The sequence below is a fragment of the Ailuropoda melanoleuca genome, chromosome 9 (genome assembly GCF_002007445.2).
Source record: "Ailuropoda melanoleuca isolate Jingjing chromosome 9, ASM200744v2, whole genome shotgun sequence".
NCBI lineage: Eukaryota > Metazoa > Chordata > Mammalia > Carnivora > Ursidae > Ailuropoda > Ailuropoda melanoleuca.
The window spans coordinates 89,528,998-89,552,596 of NC_048226.1; the positions used below are offsets into that span (position 1 = coordinate 89,528,998).

At 41.4% G+C, this 23,599-nt stretch overlaps 3 long non-coding RNA genes across 5 annotated transcripts in view; 2 read left to right on the forward strand and 1 right to left on the reverse strand.

Annotated features, from left to right (window-relative positions):
• Positions 1-783: 783 nt before the first annotated feature.
• Positions 784-23,582, reverse strand: LOC109489865. 2 transcript variants are annotated; one of them, XR_004627910.1, is made up of 7 exons: positions 23,506-23,582; positions 14,437-14,518; positions 12,275-12,407; positions 12,053-12,154; positions 11,067-11,839; positions 2,539-2,614; positions 784-1,447 (listed from the first exon to the last, which is right to left on the reverse strand). It is a non-coding gene; the product is annotated as an uncharacterized LOC109489865 (long non-coding RNA). The 2 variants fall into 2 exon arrangements; XR_004627909.1 differs by lacking the exons at positions 784-1,447; positions 2,539-2,614 and having other exon boundaries at positions 7,737-11,839.
• Positions 13,120-18,945, forward strand: LOC105238302. Its single transcript, XR_002143014.2, has 3 exons — positions 13,120-13,452; positions 15,935-16,086; positions 17,119-18,945. It is a non-coding gene; the product is annotated as an uncharacterized LOC105238302 (long non-coding RNA).
• Positions 19,902-23,599, forward strand: part of LOC117803813 — a 28,055-nt gene continuing 24,357 nt past the window's right edge. For both annotated transcript variants that reach the window (XR_004627906.1, XR_004627907.1), the window contains exon 1: positions 19,902-20,499. This is a non-coding gene — a long non-coding RNA (uncharacterized LOC117803813). The remainder of the gene's footprint in view (positions 20,500-23,599) is intronic.

Sequence of the window (23,599 nt, forward strand, 5' to 3'; positions counted from 1 at the left end):
AAACCTGTTTCTAAAGTACCTGAACAGGGCTTTTTTATTTGATGCTTTTTAAAGATAACATAATAACCTAGTTAAGAATGACTAATTTAATGCAGAAGACCAGCTATGCTTTACTTCAGCACAACGCTACCATCTCACGGCGCAGATGACATAACTGGTTGGCCCCTCCCGTCTCCTCACTCAGGTGCTGGCGTGTCCTTGGAGTCCTTCGGTAACTCCTTCCAGATAATACCGCTCTCTGCTCCTGCCTGCACGTTCATACTGATTCATGCACGATTCTTTCTGTTTTCCTGACTTTTTCCTGTGTTTTACACTTGTCTCTGCCAGCTGTGCCAGATAATTCTGTTTCATAAAAACCATGCCTTTATACCTGTATTGAAAATCTAGCTCCAGGGGGCCTGGCCGGCTCAGTTGGTGAAGTGTCTGCCTTTGGCTCAGGTCAAGATCCCAGGGTCCTAGGATCGAGTCCCCCAAGTCCTTCTCCTTCTACCCCTTCCCCCTGCTCATGCTCTCTCTCTCCCTCTCTCACTCTCTCAAATAAATAAAATTTAAAAAAAAGAAAATCAAGCTCCAGAGAATTTTTAAGGTGCTTTGTCTGTAATTCCCTGGAGTATACTCATTATGAACAGAATCTTCGTTTATTGCATTTCTTAGCCATTCTTGTTCCTGCTGTGTACTGCACACATCCATGAAAATGCCGAAAAATAAGGTTTTGGGTTTCTTTTTCCCCTCCAGAGTATATTCGGCAAAATCACAGTGCTAAAACTCNACAGAATCTTCGTTTATTGCATTTCTTAGCCATTCTTGTTCCTGCTGTGTACTGCACACATCCATGAAAATGTCGAAAAATAAGGTTTTGGGTTTCTTTTTCCTTCTTTTTTGGCAAAATCACAGTGCTAAAACTCCTTGTTATCTGGGAATAGTGTCTCCTCTGTACCGCCAGGAGAGCGTTCTAGAGGCTGGTTGGCTTTTAATGAAAAGAAAAAAATAATCCAATTTCATGCGATCTGAAAAAAAAAAAAAACCTGTTTCACTGGGTCAAAGGTTATTTACCCTATACCAATTCCTGGGTCACATTGTTAAAATAATTCCCAGTTGTAACAATCTCAGGATTTTCCCTTTAGTTATGCTATTCTCATTTAGGATGGTACAAATGAACTTAATAACATCCATTTTGGATATTTGAAACAGCTTTTCTTTTTTCTTATGGTTCTTTCTTTTGCTTCAAAAAGATGAGATCTCTAGAGCAGTGAATTCTGGGTAGATGAGATATTATTCTATCTTCCACTCCTTTGTGTGGCTTCATTAAACGGTTATAGTTTAAAATCACAAGTGCCACAATTTTGGGGAAAAGTACGGTGCTTTATACTCTGGAGAACAGGAGAGAAGCAAACTTCCTGCCTTCAAGTTGCTCAAGGTATATGGTGGAAAACCCAGGTGCAGCTACCTGCAAAATTAAATGACAATTCCAAATTTTTGAAATGTAAAACATACAGGAAATTTTGTGAAGCATAAGGTTGGGGTAGGCAATGTGGACAAACTGAGAACTGGAATGGGCTGAGCAATCTTTTCTAAGAACACTGCATGCGTATAACTAATGTAGCCTAAAAAATCTCCGTGATTAAACCCCATGATTGTGTTTATATGCAAAGGTTTGGAAAGGGCTTTGTTCTTTGAAATGCAATACGGTGTCTCCTTATGTAACACATAACTCACCACCCTTGTGCTCTGCTTTCTTTTTCTCTGTAAGGAACCTCCTCTGCTTTCTAGACCCCGAGCTTCCACTCTGTTATTGCCTCCTCACTTGTGATGCAGGCACCCCCCATTCTGATTCTGAACAAGGGTATTGGCCAACATGGACTTCTCTGCCCAGATCGTAAGTGAATGAGGAACAATGACCAGGAAGAACATCTCCAAACACACCCAAAACTGTCATTGGATTTACGTGGCCCCGTGGAAGAAAATAGATGCAGCTACCGTTCTGCATGTTATTGGTTTGAGACCAGACCAAAGCATCTTTCTCTAGCTATGCCCACAGGAACAGTAATATGGGGAACTTAGAGAAGAAACATCAAAGAGGAAGGCTTGCAGCCATATTAAAGAAAAGTTGTCCTTGTCTTTAGCTGGAGGTGTCACGTTCTAATTGTGTCCTTTTACTCTCATTTTTATACATCCCCCTTTCTCTTGGAAAATGACACTGTAGCCATTGATTTTATTTTCACCAATGGAGGTGAGCCAACCCATCTGGTTTTCAAGGGGGTAAACAGAACAGGCACAAGGGCTAAAATGGAATTATGCAATCATGAGCAGGGGAAGAAATGGGAGCATTTCTGGATGGCTATGTTCTCTAGAAGGAAACTGAACCCTGCAGCCAGGACTTAAGTCTCCAGCATCCATATCTTTTTGGGAACACTCTTTATCCTTGTGTGAAAGCATGGACTGAGAAGTGAAACTTAAGCTCCTTTGACAAAATCCTGTTTAATCAGGCCCCTTGCTTATCTGCAGGCATAAACCAGGCTCCCCAGCGCTGAAACTTACATTGTTGGGCAATAGAAATTTATTTCCTCCCTCTTGCCACTTCCCAGAAACATGGTCCAGGAACTCAAACTTGACCCTGAAGGGTGGATAGAATAAATGTCACTTTCAGAAATAGCTTGTCAATCCCAAGGCTAAATAACTATTCACCTTACATATTTTTCTTTTACTTCCGTTTATTAAAAAATGGAATCTCTTTTTGTGTAAAATAAGGTTTTAACACTATCCCTTGCAATCCATTAGCCAATTAATCCACTCACATTTATTGAATACTTTACTAAATGAGTGAAACATTTTTATAATATGTAATGATTTTGTGTAGAGATGAGAATGTATTTGGACTTTTGGCCTCTTTCATTCTCTGTTCATTAGTCCTCATGCCTGCACCATTAGTTTTGATATTTTAAACTCAGGTTTTTAAATTTTATTTATTTTTTTAGAGGGGAAGAGGGACAGAGGGAGAAGGAGAAAGACAATCTTTTTTTTTTTTTTAAAGATTTTATTTATTTATTTGACAGAGAGAGAGACAGCCAGCGAGAGAGGGAACACAAGCAGGGGGAGTGGGAGAGGAAGAAGCAGGTTCCCAGCGGAGGAGCCTTATGCAGGGCTTGATCCCAGAACGCGGGGATCACGCCCTGAGCCGAAGGCAGATGCTTAAAGACTGAGCCACCCAGGCGCCCCGAGAAAGAGAATCTTAAACAGGTTCCACACCCATCGCAGAGCCCGATGCGGGGCTTGATCGCAGGACCCTGAAATCATGACCTGAGCCGAAATCAAGAGGCGGGCACTTAACCAACGGAGCCACCCAGGCGACCCTTAGCTCAGTTTCTTGACCTCGGCACTGCTGGCATATTGGCCAGATGATTCTCTGTTGAGGAGAGGAGTCCTGTGCACTGCAGGACGTTTAGCAGCACCTTGGGCTTTGCCCTCCTCGATGCCCTGCCCTCACCACAAGTCAGCAGCAACAAGCAAAACTGTCTCAAAGACATTAGCAAATATCCTCTGGGAGACAAAACTGTCCCCAGTTGAGAATTACTGTTTTAGTCTAATGATACATTTTATATATTAGATAAGACAAACCAACTGCTTAGCAATGCTTGGATGAAGTTCTGAGGCATTGGTATCTCATTCATTTTAATCAGGCCCTGGTACTTTATTTAAAGGAGCAGCAGTGTGTAATAACAAGATGAATTATGTGATCACGAACTGAAACTCATTATGATCATATGATCATTTTTTCTCCTTCTTTCTCACTCTGTCTAGAACCTAGGAGTGGAGGAATAATTTGGAACATAAAATCATTGTACCCTGAGATCTTTTTGATAAAAGTTCACTCCATAAATATTACCTTATGCATGATCACGAAGGAAAGATGTTTCTTTCTTTCTTTCTTTCTTTCTTTTTTTTTTTTTTTTTGCCTCAGGAAGTGTCTATGAGGGACTTAAATCACTCAGGCAGGATGTGGACTAGGGGGTGTCAGAAACAGCCTTGTACCTGCCCAGTAAGGCTGGGCAAGCTTGGGTGAACAGACCAGCTGGACAAGAAGAAAGACCATCCAGACCAGTATCGGAGAACATGTAACAGAACATGTTAACCTAAGTTAGCAGGGGTATGCCGAAAGGAAATGATGGAAAATCCAGTGGCTAAAGGCATCAGAGAAAATGACTCGCATACAAAACCAGGCTCCAGTTTCTGAGCTAAATTCCAGAACAGAGAAAAAACTTAGGGGAGACTAAGAAAAATATGACCACACTAATAAGAGTTTTACAGGAACCACATGATTGAAATGAGAAGCTGGCTCAAGGAACATATCAGAGATTCAATTATCTGGGGGTGGAGAATAAGATCCTAGAAGATTAGTAGCAAATATTTCTTTATTCTGTATCTTTATGCACTAGATGGATATGCATCACATCACGGGTGAGAGTTTATCCGCAAAATTGACAAATGCGTTTTGAGCACCTGCAACGGTTGGTACAGGGTGATGGAAATTTAGTAGCCAAAATAGAAAAACACCCGCTGTCATACAGTTTATATTCTAATAGAGGAGGAGAGGCAATAAACACAATAAATAGATAAATATATAGTATATTAGAAGGGAAGAAGTGATATGAAAAAATGGTGCAGGGTATAAAAGCTTGGGAATGCTGAGTGTCAAATCAAAGTCAATACAGACTTAGATAAAGAGAGACTTTATTTAAAAATACTGTTCCAACAGGCAGAATGCTCTGATCCCAGAAATCCGCAAGTATCTCAAAAATTAAACAAAAATAAAAGGCTTTTCTTTTATAGGGTGGGGTGGGAACAACTAGCAGGACGTCTGTAGGGGAGTAGAGCAAGTGGATGGGGTAGGTAGGCCACATCTTTGGGGTATTTTCACAGTGACAATTTTTTTTATGGTTAGCAGATTCTCAGAATGAGCTGTTTAAGGGCGGAAGTTCTGCACTGTAGTGGTTTAATGTTTGCCTAAACTTGAGGACAAGCCAATGTTTAGGGGCCCGTGTGGAGGAGAGGAGGTTGACTGAAGTTTGTTTGGTCAAGTAAAGTTCAATGGCTATGCCATGGGCAATTGTGTGCACTTGGTCATAGGGAAGAACATTTATGTATAATGTCAAATAAGGTGGTCAAGGGTGGGCTTATTGGCATATTGTCAGAGTTGAAGTAAGTGAAGAGGCAAAGGCTTCAGAGCAATGAGGGAACCAAGAGCTGATATTGAGAGAAGAGCATTTCTGGTGGAGGGAAGGCTAATGCAAGGTATTGAGGTGGGAGTACAGCTACTCTGTTTGAAAAATAGCACAACGGATTATATTTTCCAAAGATTGCCTCCACCATCTCTCACATCCCACGTTTTGTTTGTTTGTTTTTGTTTTGTTTTATTTTTTTGCAATGCAATCTTGCCACATTCCCATGAACAGGGAGAATTTATTTCTCCTTGTCCTGAAATCCTGCCAGGCTCTGTGATTGCCGACACCACTGGAATATAGCAGAAGTGTCACTGTGTCTATTTCTAGGTGTGGCCCTTTCTTAACTGGTGGGAAACATCCACTTTCTGGTTTCTGGTGCACTTGCTCTTGGGACACTGTCTCCCAGAACACAGACTCCCCTGGTGTCACACTATGAGACGGCAGAGGTGCACAGAGAGGCCATAGGGAGGCCGCCTGGTCTGCAGCTCAGCTAAAACCCAAGCGCCAACTGTGAGTCATGAGAATGAGTCATCTTGGGCGCCCAGCTCTTTGAGCCAGTAGATCCCTTCAGACCTGGTTGACAGTGGTCTGCAACCCCATGAGAAACCTTAAGCAAAAATGTCCAGCTGAAGTCAATCAACTTACAGAGCAACCAGGAGAAAATAAACTGTATTAAGCTACTTAATTTGGGGGTAGTTTGTTATGGGAAAATAGATGACAGAGATAAATAGGAAGGAGGACATTGTAGGGAGAGGGAAGTGGGCCACAGGGAGATTAGTCCACAGGGAGATGAAGGTGGAAAGGTATATGGGAAGTCCAGTTGGGTATTGCCTCATAAAAACTTTTGAGTTTTGCTCTGAGCTAAGTGGAGGGCTGGCACACAGTTGTGAGAGCATGGTTACATGATCTGAGTAACATTCTGAAAGGATCTCCCTGGCTGCTGTGTGGGGAATTAACCACAGTCACTGTTGTAACAATCAGGGCAAGCAAAGATGGCGCCTCAGATCAGGCTGGTGGAGGGATGGGAGGTAGGAAGTTGTTGGCATCTGTGCATATTTTGGAGGTAGAACACAAAAGTGTTTCCTGATGGATTAGGATGTGAGAGAATGAAAGTGTCAAGAATGCCTGTGATACTGGAAGAACAATGTTCCTGTTCTTAATCAAGATGAGGAGCACTACTGGAAGAGCGGGCATAGGGAGGAAGATTGAGAGCTCAGCTCAGGACATATTCCATCTGGATCATGGGTTGGATGTCCCCATAGGCAGTAGGCAGTAGGACATTGTAGGTTTGGAGTTAGTGAAGGTATCAGGGCTGGAGTTGTACATATGGGAGTTCTCAGCACATATGGGAGTTCTCAGCACATAGTGAAGGTATCAGGGCTGGAGTTGTACATATGGGAGTTCTCAGCACATGAGCTTTGGAGCCAGGAACTAATGAGATCACGTAGGGAGTGAGTGCTGAGAAAAGAAGAGAAGGGAAGAGGAGAGGAGAGGAGAGGAGAAAGAGAGAAGAGAGAGAAGAGAAGAGAAGAGAAGAGAAGAGAAGAGAAGAGAGAAGAGAAGAAGAGAAGAGAAGAGAGAGAAGAGAAGAGAGAGAAGAGAAGAGAAGAGAAGAGAAGAGAAGAGAAGAGAAGAGAAGAGGAAGAGAAGAGAAGAGAAAGGAGAGAAGAGAGGAGAAGAGAAGGGACTGAGCCCTGATGCATTGCAAGGTCAAGGGGCTGGGACAACACAGGGACAGACAATCAGGCTGAGAAGGAGCATGCAGTGACATAAGAGGAAAGCCAAGAAAGTGGGGGTCCTCAAGTCTGGCAAAGGAAGTGTTTCCACTAGGAAGGAGCCAGCAGCTGGGTCAATGCTGCTGCTAAGTCAAGTAAGGAGAGAACTGAGAATTGACCTCTATATTCAACAACGCAGTCTCAGCAAATGATCTCACTTTCTCTCTGTTTCTCCCCGTACACAACACAATAGTTATTGAGCATTTATTATATGTCAAGTAGGTAGGAAGGAGCCAGCAGCTGGGTCAATGCTGCTGCTAAGTCAAGTAAGGAGAGAACTGAGAATTGACCTCTATATTCAACAACGCAGTCTCAGCAAATGATCTCACTTTCTCTCTGTTTCTCCCCGTACACAACACAATAGTTATTGAGCATTTATTATATGTCAAGTAGGTCTTAGACTTGGGGATATTAAGGTAAGTTAAATGTTCCCTTGAGTTTACAACCATCAGATCGATTAAACAATATTTACTGCATAATTACTATGTGTAAGACACTCTGCTAAATACTATGAAGGATATAAATGTTGGATGGGATACATATTTAACCTAATTGGAAATCTAGACAGAAACACACAGACTGGTACATTGCAGTACAAGTGAAGCCCATAAAAAATGTCCTAATGGGGGCGCCTGGGTGGCTCAGTTGGTTAAGCGTCTGCCTTCAGTTCAGGTCATGATCTCGGGGTCCTGGAATCAAGCCCTGAGTTGGGCTCCCTGCTCATTGGGGAGTCCGCTTCTCCCTCTTCCTCTGCCCCTCCCCCTGGCTTGTGCTCTCTCTCTCAAATAAATAAATATGAATCTTCAAAAAATGTCCTAATGAAGTGTAAGATTTCAGTAACTGGTGGCATATATTGTATGATGAAGGGACAGGTTGCCTAACTTGGAAAAATCTGGAAAAGCTTAATGAAGGTATGTGAATAGAAAAATGCAAGGGTGGGGAGCCTGTGGCATGGGCATTGGAGATCAGTTAATAGGCAACAATATAGAAGTCAGAAAATGAATATGAAAACGAAGGGTGACGCCACGGATGAATGCGGAGGACAGTATTCTAAGTGAGGTAAGCCTGTCACAGAAGGACAAACACTGTATGATTCCACTTTCAGGAAGAACCTAAAATAGTCGAACTTATAGAAGACTTGTGGCCTCCAGCGGCTGGGAGAAGGACATGGGGAGTTGCTATTTAATGGGCATCGAGTTTCCATTACGTGAGATGAGTTAAGTTCTAGACATCTGCTGCACGCTGTGCCTACTGTTAACAATACCGTATTGCACACCTAAAAAAGAGTAAATTTCATTCTGAATGTTCTACAACTTAAAAAACATCAGAAAGGGGTGCCGGGTGGCTCAGTTAAGCTTCTGACTCTTGATTTCAGCTCAGGTCATGGTCTTGGGGTCATGGGATTGAGCCCTGTGCCTTGGTCTGCACTCGGGGCGGTATCTGCTTGAGATTCTCTCCCTCCCCCTCTGCCCCTGCCCCTGCTCACATGTTCATGCTCTCTGTCTAAAATAAATCAATAAAATCTTTAAAAAAAATAAAAAAATAATTATGAATTGAAAAAAGTAAGTGGAGATACCTCAAGAATAAATGGGGTCATTGTTCATGACTTTGGATTCTGAACTTTTTCTGTGCTATGGGAGAGCTGGAGTCTGGTGGATGAGGAAGTTTTGAGCTAGTGGATGCATCATAAATTTTTGTTTTAGGGTCATTGATCTGGTGGTGAAGTTAGGAGGGGGTGTAGCGAGGGGATGATATGACTCAGACCTAATCTCACTGAAATGGACTGATACTTAGAATAATACAGGTTTTTAAAAAAGTCTTTTCAACCTTGGCGAGACTTTCCCTCTTCGTAGATGTGTGTGTTCTTGTGCATTTAGGGTGGTGTGTGTGTGTGTCAGATGAACATCTATTTCTTAAAACATTCCTTCCTATGTACTCAGTTTTTGCTGCCAACAATGGGCTCTCTTTCTTGTACATTCTAGCTATCACTAGTGCTTAAAGTTTAACTGTAAAGCTTGGGGTTTCCTTCGATGCTACAGCAAAAAGAGCTTAGCTTGTCTTTGGGTTTATTTTTCTCTTGTTTTCTAGTTATGCAATTATCTCAGCCACAAACATTGCTATTTCAGTGTCTTCTGTTTTGACTCTCACACCTCTTCTAAAATGTAGTGTCTGAGCATGAGGTCCGGCGCATATGATCTCCTCCAAAATAATCATTCATTCTTATATTCCTTTTCTCTCTCTCTTTTTTTTTCAGATGTGTGGAAACATTGTCCAGTAAATGTGTCAGACTTCGGTGCTTTTGTTTTTAAGTTGCTGTAAACATTTTATGTTGTTTTAAATCTCTCGATTTTGTTCTATGTCTTAAAAATCTTTTTCTTCCCCTTTTTATTCATTTAAAAACATTTACCAAGCATTTGTTATGTGGGAAACCAGATCCTGAACATAGCCTACCACCCATCCCCATGAAGGTCTCAATCACTAAGGGAGTCAGACACAGAATTAAATCACCGTAGATACAGTAAAATCATAGATCTTACACAGATACAAGTAAATTACTAGATTTATCATATTTTATTCCAAATTTTATTGTTTCATTTTTCAGTTTTTTATGCAATGGCTAAATTTAGATATATAAACTCTATAATTTTTTTCTAAAGCACTATTAATATTGCTATCACATTATCATATAAATTTTATCTTTTCATTGTTTTATTCATGGTTTCATTGTTTTTTACTTTTTATTTTTTTATTATTCATGATTTTGTGTTGTCATCTTCCTTCCCACTTTTTGTGGCTTTTAAGTATTTACATAAGTAAATAATATTAAAATATTAAATAATTAATACATATTTGAGGGTAAGTTTTTATGTTATTTACCGGTAGTAATAACATGACTTACTCCATTTTGCTGGTTAATTGCCCTTCTGGTACTATCACCTATATTTTGAATGTATGTCTTCATTTTGTTACATTAAACATATCTTTGTGGGTATATGAGCCAAGGGCAGGCCACCCCAAAATGTGCCACTTTGTTACATTGATTATTTTGCATTAAACTTACTCATGAGTCAGCTCGTGTAGGAAGGACACTCTGCCCCACACTTTGTCCCCCCAAAAGCAGGAAATAAATCTCCCATGAAAGGTATCCTCTCTGAACCAGGAGGTAAAGAGACATCCTTATCACCAGAGACGGGAAATTTAGAGCGGAGAAGGCTGTATAAACAACTTTTGTTACTTTTTATTAATTTACTACCCCAGCCCAAATTCTGTTTATAATTCCTCACTAATTAAAGCTCCCCAAATTAAGTTTTCTTTGCCCTATCAATTCCTTACAGATTTATCGTGTTTGTTTAAAAAGCATAAAAATTGCCTGTCTTGGTCATTTCTTTAGGTCTCAATTTCAATAATGGATCTCCATGGGCACATAATAAAACTTTGGGTTTCTTTTCCTCCCATTAATCTATCTCATGTCAATTTAATTTTTAGTCCAGCTGGAAGAGTTTGAAGGACAGGAGGAGGGATTTTTCCTCCTCTATATAGGCTGCAATTAGTTGTGTTTTATTTTGACATTTAAAAGAGGCTCTTTTTAACAGAAACCACAAGGATGTTCACAGTAAAAGGTATATATCAGACACATTTTGGATTTTCTCTTTTACCCTACAAGTTTACTGTTCCTGTTCCCAGAGTTTTCTTTTCACTTGTTTATATTATGTGCAATAGACGCTTTACACTCTTCCTTCATCTTTTAAACTCACTTGAAAGATAACTCTACCTCATCTCATTTTCCTTCTATTTTAAATTATTAATGGGTTTTTAGAACTCTATTTTCTCTCCTATTTTTTTTTTCTGTTTTTAAATTATCATACAACTTCTCTACTCTCTGAGAAACCACTTCTGTAGTCTCTGAGGGAACCTTCTGGCCTAAACTGTGTTGATTTTAACTAAAGTGTCTGCAAGTGCCCTTGGGGGGCTTCCAACTGTCCCCACGTCCCCACGGACCAGGGGGCTACAGATCACTGGCAGGTGGGGCTCAGCCAGTGATCATTTGAACTCTTCCTGTTCTAGCTCCCACCTGGAGGACACACGAGCATCCCTTCTATTCCCAGGTCCTTTTCAACGTCAGTGTCTTCTGCAGCATGAACTCAACATTCCAGCTCACAGACGGCGTGTGCATAACAGAATTCTGCAGAAAGAACTGCCCAGCAGTGAAGAATATAGAGGCGAGAAAAGAAAAGGCTTTATTTGCTACCAGAAGGAGGGCCAATCTAGAAGTGAAATGGTGCTGACATTTGACAATTAGCAGAGACTCGATGTGTTCGAGGTCCTACGTGTCCTGCAACAAGTGGAACGAGCAGTAGGGCTATGGGATGGGGGGCAGGCTCAGGCCCTTCAGGCCAGTGCACTGTCACCAATTCTCTGAGACGTGACTTGGAGAGTTAACCCTTGCGTCTTCTCAGAAAATCTGACATAAAAGTCAACATATCTGAGAAAGTACCTTTTGTACTTTCTGTGGTGTGGAGCAGAGCAGGATATATGGGGGGGGGGTTGTAAGCTTGAGACTTATGGCTCTGCTTTGGCAGAAAACCTCACTTAGCTCTTCACACTCCTGAGCAAGTCTGGTACACCCGTGCGTGGCCGAGAGTCCTCTCTGCCCTCCACAGACAGCAGAGCTCCTCCCTGACGAATGCCACCAACAAGGGCCGAATCATAGAGGCCGCTTTCACCCCCCAAAGCCAGAAAGGGTCCCCATACAGTCACTGCCCGTCAGCCTCGACGTTAAAGGGAGAGGTTCTCTTGTGGCGTCTGTCACTGGTTGAATGAAGTCCAGGACAACGTTTTGAAAAACTGTGTGGAGCGGTGAGAAAAATAGTATCAGCACCATTAGTATAAATGGACAAACTACGGAACTCGGCCTGCCCCCCGGAATTCTGAGGGTGCCCCTCGTTTATCACAGTTCTAGCTTGTAGCTGCTGGGCAGGAAGGCCACGTTCCCCTTCCCCTCAGCTTGCCCACCTCCTCTCATTTCTCCTACAGCGCAAGGGAACAGTGACAACTCACAATTCGAGGAAAGGTGACAGTGGGGATTTGTACAGCCACAGAGAGGGGAGGAATCCACAGCGACCCCTTGACCAAACGTAACTTTATTCCATGCTTCTCAGGCTACCGGTGGAAAAGGGACAGTTTTATTTTTTAAGTTTCTAATCCATCACAGCCTGATTCTTTTATAAAATATCATAAAAATGAATGACTCGAAAACTTAAAAGGCATAATTAAACTCACCAGGCATGAAATGTCTCCGCCAGACGTACTCTCAATATCTGCACTTGTCTCCTCACAGATGCGTGAGAAACGGTTTGCAGCCTTGCTCTGGTTTGTGGAGAGCCTCGGAGATCACTTTGCGAAGTTCAACATCCTGAGAGAATGTGGTGATTAACCTTTTTAAACACACATGTATTGAAATCTCACCACATTTCTTTATCTATCTATCATCTATCTATCATGTATCTATCTATCATGTATCTATCTATCATCTATCTATCATGTATCTATCTATCATGTATCTATCTATCATCTATCATCTTTTACCTTGTATATTATTGCTTCTGTAGTTTCAAGCTGTACGCTTGAATTTTGTTTTGTTCTACTCTATTCTATTCCATTCTGCATTGTATCCACTTCATTCCATTCTGAATCTGTTTAGCTTGTGGCCACAAGGGCCTCTCTTCCTAGTGGATCCCAAAACAATTGGGTAGAAGGTATGCACATATGATTTTGGTAATGCCTCTAACAGTGAACTGCAATGTGTTAAAAATTTGTGAGGAAGTAGTCACTTGGTGGCTGGTGAATGTTCCTTTCATATTTCCTAGTGCAGTTTCTTTAGTGAATGATTAAAGTCACGAATCTGTTTCTCTTTAAGCCCGGACTCCTTTGTTTCTTGATAGAACACTTTGGGGGCGGTTTCGATTGTCAGAAGTTCTCTTGGATACTCTCTGGTTCTACCTCAAGATTTCACAAGGAAATGACTAATCGACTAGTTTTCTTCAGACACTTTGCCACTTCCTTTAAAAAAAAACTAAGAGTGCTTTTTTTTTTTTAAAGATTTATTTATTTGAGAAAGAGAGAGGGAAAGAGAGAGCAAAGGGAAGAGGCTGAGACAGAGGGAGAAGCAGGCTCCCCGCTGAGCAGGGAACCCGATGCAGGACCTGATCCGAAGACCCGATCTCAGGACCCGATCCGAGGACCCTGGGATCATGACCTGAGCTGAAAGCTGACGCTTAACTGACTGAGCCACCCAGGCGCCCCAAGAGTGCTTATTTTTTAAGATGATCTCTCACTTAGTTTTATTCTTGAACTATTTATTACTTTTATCTTTTTAAGGAGTTGACAATCTTTTTCAGTCCTAGGTATTACATGGCCTGCTAGGCCAAAATGAGCGTATCTGGGACCTAATGCTCATGGTGAGTGTTTTGTTTATCTTAGATTTCTGTTGAGTTTTATCTAAACCCTGGATTTCTCATAATCAAAGAGGCAAAATCTATAGTCGTTCATATTCTTGTATCTTTTATGTTACTTACATTCCTCCTGGAACTGTGTTAAGATTATGACCTTGAATTTGTAGGGGAGGAAAAACATATTTTTCTTTCTACCCTTCTAAGTTTTCAGCTAGGGCTGGATGGGAGAAAAAGGAACAAAGACCAGACTTTTCTGTGGTTTATAGTCCCAAGGCCAGATTCTTGAGGCATACAGGTTACAACACTCCTACAGCTACCCCAAGGACTTCCTTTAATGTTTTACCACTAGAGTTTGCTCTGGTTAGTGTTACTTCGCTCTGGTAACTGTAAATATCCCTCCAGCCCCATCTATGTTAGCAATCATCCTTCAAACATATGGCCCACTGATATACATCTGAAGGGTCTCATGACTAACGTTTTACTAGATGGTAGTAAATAACCTTATCTTAACAGTAGCTAGCCCCTCAAGGTCCTGGAAACCTTGCTTCTAAATTCCTTAGAGATTTAATGCTATCCCTAACCCCCACTGACTAAAACAGTATATAATTAGTGACTCCTCATAATCCCAGTGCAGCTCTTTCTGCCCAGGGGTTCTGTCCTCGTGCTGTAATAAAAGCACTGTTTTGCACCAGAAACTGCTCAAGAATTTTTTCCTGATCCTTAGCCAGCTCACAGCCCCACATCAGGGCTCTGTAACAAAGGCAGATCAACTGGAGAAAAACAAACAAGTTTTATTAACATGTTTATCTTATGTATGCATTGGAGAAACTCCGGGACAAGTGACTCAAAGTTTTATTTAGAGCCTGGTGTTAGCAAGGAAAGACATTTTTTGGGAAGTGACAAGACAAAGGAAAAGGACTTTGGGTCTCCACGGGCAACAAACTGTGTGAAAACAACAAGGGAAACTAAGGGTAGATAAAGTCTAGTTACCAGTCTGGTATGTAGATTTCTCCTGTGCCTCCAGGCTGGACGAGGGACTGAAATTGTCTCTGGTGATTAGCTTTTGTCCTTTCTGGTGGAGAAGGGGAAGGAGACACTTTGGTAAATTTATGTCTTGCTTTTAGGCAAATAGGAGGAGAGCAGAGAGCATTTTTGTGTCTGCTCATTCTTAATTGCCTTCAGTCTGAAATAATCCATGTGCCAAGATGGCATATTTTGGAGTGGCCAAACTTTGCTACCCCTCACAATTAAGGCAATAAAACTTGAAAATTAGAGGAAGACGTTTTTCTTTCAATATTTCTCCTAAGAAAGATCAATGAGAAAGTACTATTAGTGCATATATGAAATTTAGTATTTGGATGTTTAAAAACAGAGCGCAGTGAAAATCACATCTCTGATTACACAAAACTAAGTACAGATCACAGAGTAAAAACAGGAGTAAAAGACTCACGAGAAAGGGGAGATAGAAACGATTTAAAAACCTACTCTGAACTAGACATGGATTTAAAAAGAAAAGCAAATTCCTCTCTTGGATACCATAGTCCTTAAAAGTACGGATTCTGGAGCCAGACAACCTAGATTCAGATCATCTGACATTATTTATACAATTGTTTTTGGGGTCCAGTATCCTTCTTAAGTGTGAAATAAGTGGCAATAATGATAATAATAATAATAAACCGCTTCCTTATGGTGTTTTAAGGATTAAATGAGTTAATACATTTAAGTGTATGGAATAGTGGCCTGGGAGCTATGAGCATGAAGGTGGGTATGATAAATTTTCTGCTCTTTGAGAGCCACCAGTAACTCTTATAAACAAAATATAAAACAATGAGAATAAAGGGTTCTAAGACAGACAAACGGATGGGTGGACCAATGTGAATAGACAGTGTGGGTGTCAGTGGTTAGAGTCAGTAAGTGAAGAAACAGAGACGCAAAGAGTTTGTCATTGACTTTTGATCTCTTGGCTAGCAAGCTAGCTCCGAGAGCCATCTCCAAGTAGAGAACTAGGGCTCTTTCCCTCTACAGTCTTATCTCAGCCTCTATCCTTACTAGCTGTGTTACTTTGGGAAGTGACTCAGCCTCTCTGAGCCTTAGTTTGTGTTATCTATAAAACAGAGCTAATAACGGTGCCCATTGCTGGCACTTGTTATGAGTACTGAATGAGATGGTGTGTAAAAAGTGTTTTACAGAATGCCTGGCTCACAGCAAGCATTCAATATATCTTGCCTTTTATTAATAGTCATATAAATATTTTATTTCATTCCAGTACTGCTCGTGGAGAGTAGATTACATACTTGCAGTCACAGCGTCGAGATTGGTTCTATTTTTGTATACATTTTTTTGGTTTCTGGGTAGAGTATACAAGACAGAAACAATCAGAAATAAGAACCATATAGAGGGAAATACTACCATTATAAGGCAAAGCCTTCCCAGAAGAAGTAATTAATTGGAAAATGAAATGACTTGGGTTTTCGCCTTTCTCTTTAAGCTCCACAGAGGCTGTATGCCATGCTTCAGAACAGTCCAACATAAGAGCTTCAGAAAGGAGACGAGAACAACAGCAACAACAAAAAGATTTCTGGACAATCCAGTCCGTACAAACTACCTAGGACAATTCCTGGCACCAAAAACGCGTTCACTGTAAGTTAAACTGACTTTTTAGGTGATTACTGAAAATGTCTTCTATGCCTTCTTCACAAATACTCACTAACCCCAAACAAACTAGGTTTGTCAACTTCAAGGTTGAAACAATGCCCCAAAAGAGAAAATTTCTCTGGGTGGGGGAAATTTATGGCTCCTTATGCTTGTAAGGGTTTAGGCCAGTTTCAAAATGTGAAAAAGTTAAATTGATCAAAGCTATCTTTTATGTTGTTGTTGTTCTTGTTTGAAAGATCATTGTGAACTAAGTGACAGGGAGTGTCATTGAAAGCCAAGTGAATTAGGGAACCGGGGGGGAAGCAAGCTTCCTGATGAGAAGATCGTGCTCCAGGCCTAGGGTGCAGAGGCACCTTTTTGTAAGCTGTTCAGCTGCAGATCCAACCTGTGTTCACTAAGCCCTGGGGTTGCACAGAGTCTGTGCGAGGCACTGGAGGTACCAGTGAGCACTGGCCAGGTTCCCCCTGGAAAGACAAGACATGCGCTCAGACCTCAACCCAATGACACTGTCCAAAGTCAGTAAAAATCCCCTAACGAGGAATCACAGCGTAGAATGTGATGCAGCCCAGAGGAGAGGCATAGCAGTAAGTTCTGTGAGTCAGGTGAAGAAGAAAGCTCTGAGGTCTGCAAGCATCTGGAGGGCTTCATGGAAGAGGTGAGATCTTGGGCTGAAACTCAGCAGGACTACAGCGTCAGGAGAGGTGTGAAAGGGGCGAGCTCCTGGGGCATAAGCAGGGGTTGCTGCTGTGTAAAGGGAGCAGACAGGGATATGTCTGGCACTCAGGAGACCCACTGGGGCATCACTTAGTACTCCTTTGCTACGGCCTCATAAAACATGGCGACTGGAGGCCCAGACTCCTCAGAGATGAGGGCAGGAAGTACCCACCAGAGCTCAAGGGGGAATCTAAAAGAGTGATAGGGAAGGGAGGGAGTGGGTACCACCTGTGGTCTGAGCTCCAAAGGTCTCACAGGAGATCAGCTTATTCCACTAACTTTCCTCTCATAAATTTCTCCCAGAGATTGTGACTGTCCAGAAAATGGAAGAATCTGACAGAGGAGTGAACTTAATGTGCCCCGCGTAGAGCACGTCGGATCCCTTTTACCAGCTTCCCACCTCTTCCTGTTTGCCACAGAGGACTGTGCCTGGACCCTGGGGGCTCACACCCCCTCAGAGCAGCCTGTTGCTAATCCTGGGTGACTGGAGGAATGCAAGAGCTCTCCTCCTTTGTCTGAAGACAATAACCCCTCCAGAGTGTAATTTATATTGCAGAACTCTCTGCAGCTTCAGGCTGAAGACGGGGGCTGCATGGACCTCCTACCCTTACTTGGCTTCCTCCTCCCCCTTCCTCTACTTTCTTTCCTTCCTTCCTGGTTTCTTGGGGGGAGCACTTTCTCAACCCATCCCTTGCCCTGGACTCCTCAATGCAGGGTCTGCTTCTGAAACGGTGGATGGAATCAAGTTTTCAAGGAGAGGATAAGCATGTTCCATTTGCTTGAGGGAACTAATCTCACTTAGGTACAAAGGGAATGAATGAAAATCTGGAGAAGAGATTAGGAATCTGGCTATTGCATGATGCATTGCAGACATTTTTTGAAGCTCAAGAAATTCATAATTCGTTTTTGCGGTGTATTGACCGAGACAGCCAATTATTGGTGCAGTTGCCTTGGCTCAGCTGAAACATGATGGAGTCTAAGTTCTCTGAATGCATCTTGCAGTTCAGAACTTGACTACACAAAGTGTAGGTTAGAGACGCTGCCCGTGTTCCCCACCCGTGTCTCCTGCGGACTTGGTGGTTCCGGAAACTACTTAATGCTACAAGAACTTGTGGTTTTCTAAGAGCTTCCTCTGGCAAGCTGACATGCTTGGCCTGATGTCAGGTGGGCTGTAAATGCTGGGGAATTTATACCCTCAGAGCAGTTCTCATCTAAAGGGAATTAGTGCTTGGAACAGCTCAGATTTCTCAGTTCTTCAGTGGTCTCTGAACTGTGCGTTACACTGCCCCAGGGAGGCTGAGACCCAGTCTCCCACAAGGGCGTTCCCTTGGCTCTGGCTTGATGCTAGTCCCCATTCTCCAACCCCCTACTGGTGTCTCCTGGGATCTTACTCCAAGTCTCTTTGCAATAAACCTTTGGATCAGGATCTGCCTCTGAGGGAACCCAAATGAAGACAGACAGCTTGAAGCTCACCACTTTCATATTCCCAAGAATGTTCTCCACCGAGATGCAGTTTCTTTAAAAGGCAATTTACCTGTGCTGCTGCTTGGCACGGTCAGAGCACAGTAGTCTGCAAAATGTTGCAGCCACCGTAACTCATGTTGATGAATACGGTTAGTCAGGAGACAGATTTTTTTCCTTTTGACTCTGGTCTGAATAATCATGAGTGGTATGGCAAGCGGAATGTTTCAGCAGAAGAAAATCAAGGAAACTAGGGAAATCGCAATCATTCCCGAAGTGGTGGGAAGCTATTCTGCGAGTCACTGATTCCGCAAGTATTTGTCAAGTCTTGTTTATGCACAGGGCGCTGTGTGGTGCCAAGATCGTTGTAATTGTAAATTTGATTCTGGAGAATGCATCCCATAGTCATGAAAGCCAGGAGGATAGTCGTGTTGGTTAACTAAAAAGCAATGAAACAGATTTACAAGCATGCAACTTGCTCAGATACCGTCTCTGGAATCAGGATCTAGGGAGGAATTCCTTCCTGTTTTTTTGAGTGTGGATACGCAACTGCCAAAGAAGTGTATATCCAGACCCCTAAGGTGGCTGGTTGGTGGGTGCTAACGTTCATTAGATTTTGTGAAATGCGACATGGTTTTTAAAAAATAAATCACTCTAGTTCATATTCGACCTCATATAGTCTTTAGCTTTCTATAAGCTTTTTTTGTTTCCACAACACAATTGTGAGTTGTGTCGTATCATCCCACTAGGTTGTGTAACTGTAAAGGCACAGGGTAAGTTCGCCCACTTACTAATGTCACAAGTGTTCAGTCATGACTGTGGTGTAACAGGCACTGCCTTCTGGGCACTGATGCCCACACACTACCAGAACCCCCACCTCCCCTTACTATGAAAAAGCAATAGAGAACACATGGTCTCAACTTGCAGGGAGTTTCTGGTTTATTTGCAGAAACAGGCAAAGAAGGAGGAATTTTCCAAATGGCATGGTAAGAGCTAAGAAAGAAGAGAGTATGGGATGGAGGAATTCCAGTCCATTCAGATTCGGGAAAGTGGAAAGAACAAGTGGGCCCAGGGATGAACCCAGAGTAAGTGTCATCTAAACTTCATGTGTATGGGCTTTAAGGGCTTAGCTAGATAGAGAGAGGCACTGGAGGCAGAAGGGAAAACACAAGCAAGCGTCTAGACATGGAGGAGAGCATGGGGTGTTCAGGAACTACAAGTGTTCAATGGAGCTGGAGTGTAAAGTCTGCTCAGGGCTGGCAAAAGAAAGGAGGGGAATCAGAACGGGAAGGGCTTGAATGTTCTGCTATGCAGTATAGACCATTTTGAAAGGGTTAACAGGGAGAGATTGAAATTTTTTAACAGATTAGTAAAAAAATCAGATTTTCACTTTAGTTTGCTTTGGCTGCTCCATGGAAACCGAATTATAGTAGAAAAGACTGGAAGGCAGGAGACCATTCAGGAGGTAGTGGCCTTGAAGGGATCAGATGATACAGCGATTGGGCAGGCATCAATGGAAATGGAGAGATGTGGGTAGAAGTGTTAAGAGGGGAAGAGAAGCTCCATGTAAAGAGATGTGTGTGTGTGTGTGTGTGTGTGTGTGTGTGTGTGTGGTGGGGGGGGCACAGAAAGTAAGTGCACTGCATACAGAAGGGGGCGCTGGGCTGAGGAAGGAGACATGGGAGCCTAGCTTCAGGTGTGACTAGAAATTTCATTCCCTTTGTTGTTTCTTCTTCTTGAAACTCTTTGCTATAAGATCTTTGATCACGTGTGACACAACCCAGCAAACTCTCTCTTTTGTTCTGAATCTGCTGACAAGGCAAAACAGAACTTCAGCTTCCTGTTCTTTATCTCATGGTTGATTAACAGAGATTAAAACTCTGTGCTCTCAGAAGTTTGCCATATTTGGGAAAAACAGCCATTTCCTGTTTTGAAGCCTAAAATTTATGTCTGCAGCTTGCAAAACCACAGTGTAAACCACCTCATTTGAAAACGTGTATAAAAGCTGAGGTGCTCTGAAGACATTTAGACTGGGATTGATACTGCTTGTGACAGTCTCTGTCATATTAGTTTCATAACTTATCTGGTTTTTGTCTTAGACAGTTTGGTGCCATGACTCAGGATTGGACCTTGTCTTCAGATTCTCATTTACCCCAGCCAGGTAATAAGGCCATTTAGAGCCTTTTGTGCTCCATTTCTGGCTGGAAACCTAGGGATCTAAAGGTGAGTCCTGATCCTGGTCCTATATGTTCCAAACTCTTGTCTCTTGGAAGCATGGTAAGAATTTGATTTAGATTCTTTCTGAGTACTTTAGTTGATTTCCAGTGATGGAATTTTTTTTTTAAGGTTAGACCATTTGGCTATCTCTGTAAATGATTTAAATAGTTTATAGATATTTTATCTCTATTGAATGAAAGATGACGGAAAATTGAGTTCATTACTCTTTCCTGCTTGTTTATCCATTTTTCTCCATTTTGAACTCAAATCCATTATGAATTTGTACCCATTAGGAGGGAAAGAACTCTTTTTATATGAAAGTGAGTTTCATATTTCTGGGTTTACCCCTGATGTACGGACTGAGATTTTGGAATCAAAGCCATGTTTTCTAGATCTAGTTGTATGTTTATGTGTCTATAGGTATGTAATATTTTCCTACCTCTAGACGGTATTACTAAGTTAGATTACAAAATTTTAAAAAAGAGCTCTACTCTAATTGACTTAGAGCTAACTAAGGTCTTATACAAATGGGACTATTCCTAAAAATTCTCAAATATTGAAAAAATTAAATTTTGAATACTTTCAATGTGCTCAAAATACTTTCTTATAGGCAGTAACTCAAATGTTCTAAGAATTCAAGTTTACATAATTTAGGTAAATTTGGCAAATGAGACTAATTTAATATTGTTGGTTTAATAAGAACAGCTTTATCTTCTGAGTTGTCAGCATTAAGTGTAGTACAAACGTACATTTTTATTTTACTCGGGCATGTTTCTCCTCAACTTGTGAAGGTTTGCTGATTTAATATGCTATAATTTCAGTTACTATATTTTAAGATTATAAAAAACATAAATTTGTATTTAGTCAAATTAAGTCATTATTTGGACTAACTTTATTTCAAAAGTAATTATGTTTTGTAGAATGTCAGCTTGAAGACAGTTTCCAAAATCATTGGGTAACTTAAAACCTTGGACTGATGCTAAATTGAGCTAATTCATGAATCATTAGATACCTAGATCATATCTAAGTAGGATAAAATACTGAAGAATTAATTGCTAAATACAGTTTCACTTTTATGTACTTTTTGCCTATTTTTATATAATACAGAGAGGCTATATATTTGGGTCTGTTAATGGACATGTTCATTTTTGCCACCTAGAAATGCTATACTATAAGGGATGTTCATGGCTATAAAAAGTTATGAAATGAATATTTAAAAGCTCGGCTAGTCTGCTAGAAAATACTGGTATATGAAAGGCAGTTTACAGTTATTTACTAACAGACACTCCTTCCTTGACCAGACCTTAGTCAGGCTCCTGTGAACCTTCTTCTAGAAGAGACCTCGGCCTTGGCCTGCTGAACCCCATTTTAGCAAAGAAGCCTAAGCTAGTTAATTGACAACCACCCCTCTTTATATCTGATCATCCTTGATATCTGGTCGAGCTCCCCATCCCCTGCCTTGGATATCTAAGTCCTTGGCCTGCTTTTAGTAAGAATCTTGTTACGCCAGTTTAGCAAGAATCCCCCTACTTTGGTATCTAACCAAGTTCCTCTCAATAATTTTTTACACTCACCCCCTCACTTGGCTCCTTGGCTGCAGTTCTCCAGTTGTTGGTGCTGCATAGAATGGGACTTGGGGCTATAGTGAAGCCTCTCTCCTTTACTGCAGTAGCTCTAATAAGTTCTGCCTCGCCATTTTAACACATGCCCTGGGAATACCTCTTCTCTAACACCACTTCCTAGTCTTCTCTATGCAATAGAAGTGACTGTAGTGAAAACTTAGAATCAATATATGTGAATGAGGTTCTATTAGGAGTGAGAGCAGCAGAGAGGAACAAGTTTGCATGCAAAGTGTGCAGGAAGTATTTTGTTAAGGAAAACAAGAGAAGCTTTGTTCCAAAGTAAAATGACTCATTACAAAATAAGAGAGAGAGAGAGAGATAAATGTATGATAAAACTTGTCTGGATGGAGAAAGTTGCAGATGGTTCACGGGAAGGGAATTTTACTTCTTATAGTCAAAGCTGGCTGAGGTTTATGAGTTTATTTATAAGATTTTTAGTCAGAGTGTTAGTACCAAATATGCTGTTTCAAAACTAGCATTTGGTTTTCTCTCTATTCAAATGACATTTTTTTTTTCTTGGATTACTGGTGTTCTCTTAATAAGAGCTTATAAAATACTTTTCTCTACCTTGAGAATAATCTGCCCAGAAAATAATTATTCAGGGTCTTATTAGAATAATTCCTATGCTTGTTGATTTTGTCATATCTTTAATTATTTGAGAGAACAAAGACTTTTCACTTAAAAAGAACTGAAGTTCTTTATAGTCACATACCTCCTATGTCTACTTTAAAATTTATATTGTCGTTTTGGTTAACTAGATAACCAACTATTGTTTCTTAGTAATCCACGATTCTATTTAATCAAGTGTTCAAACTTGACTGCTTTTTATATTTTACCTTCCAGAAATCAAATCCTAAATACCTTTGGCCAAGGAAATTGTCAAGGGAAAAAAAAAAAGTCAAGTCTGGACCTGAGTAAGGAAAGATATTATTGAATGAGACTATTGCAGAGAGATGCTCAAAGCCCAAGCCAGAACAGTTTCAGGCAAGGGGAGTGGGAGCGAAGCTTCTGTAAGCAGAAGACCCTGGGATAGGTGTCCATGGAAAGCACAAGAATGATGTCATGCTAACAGCTGGCGTGCGGGAGGGGCCTTGGAACGTAATGAATTGCATCAAATGCTGGACTAATAGAAAAGTTGAGGCAGGAAAGTTGGTTTGTACTCAGGCACGTGGACTTGGGATTCCAGGTCTCAGGTGAAGCAAACAAGCTAAGTGCAGCTGGAGTTGGGACCCAGTGGTCTTCAGCAAAGCAGCCTAAACTCGTGCGAAGCACACAGTTTCATCAGCCTTCTCAGTCCCTCTCCTTGTTCAAGGTGGGCTCAGAGAGATACTCCACGAACAATTCAGAGAAAAGGAATAACTCAAATAGGAGAAGGCTGAGTGAAACAGACCTCAGGGTCAGCATTTTCTCAGTAATATCCCTAGTAGAAGGTTAGTTTCCCATCTGTTTGGTGTGTAGGCAATGGGATGTGTCCTTTAATGGGA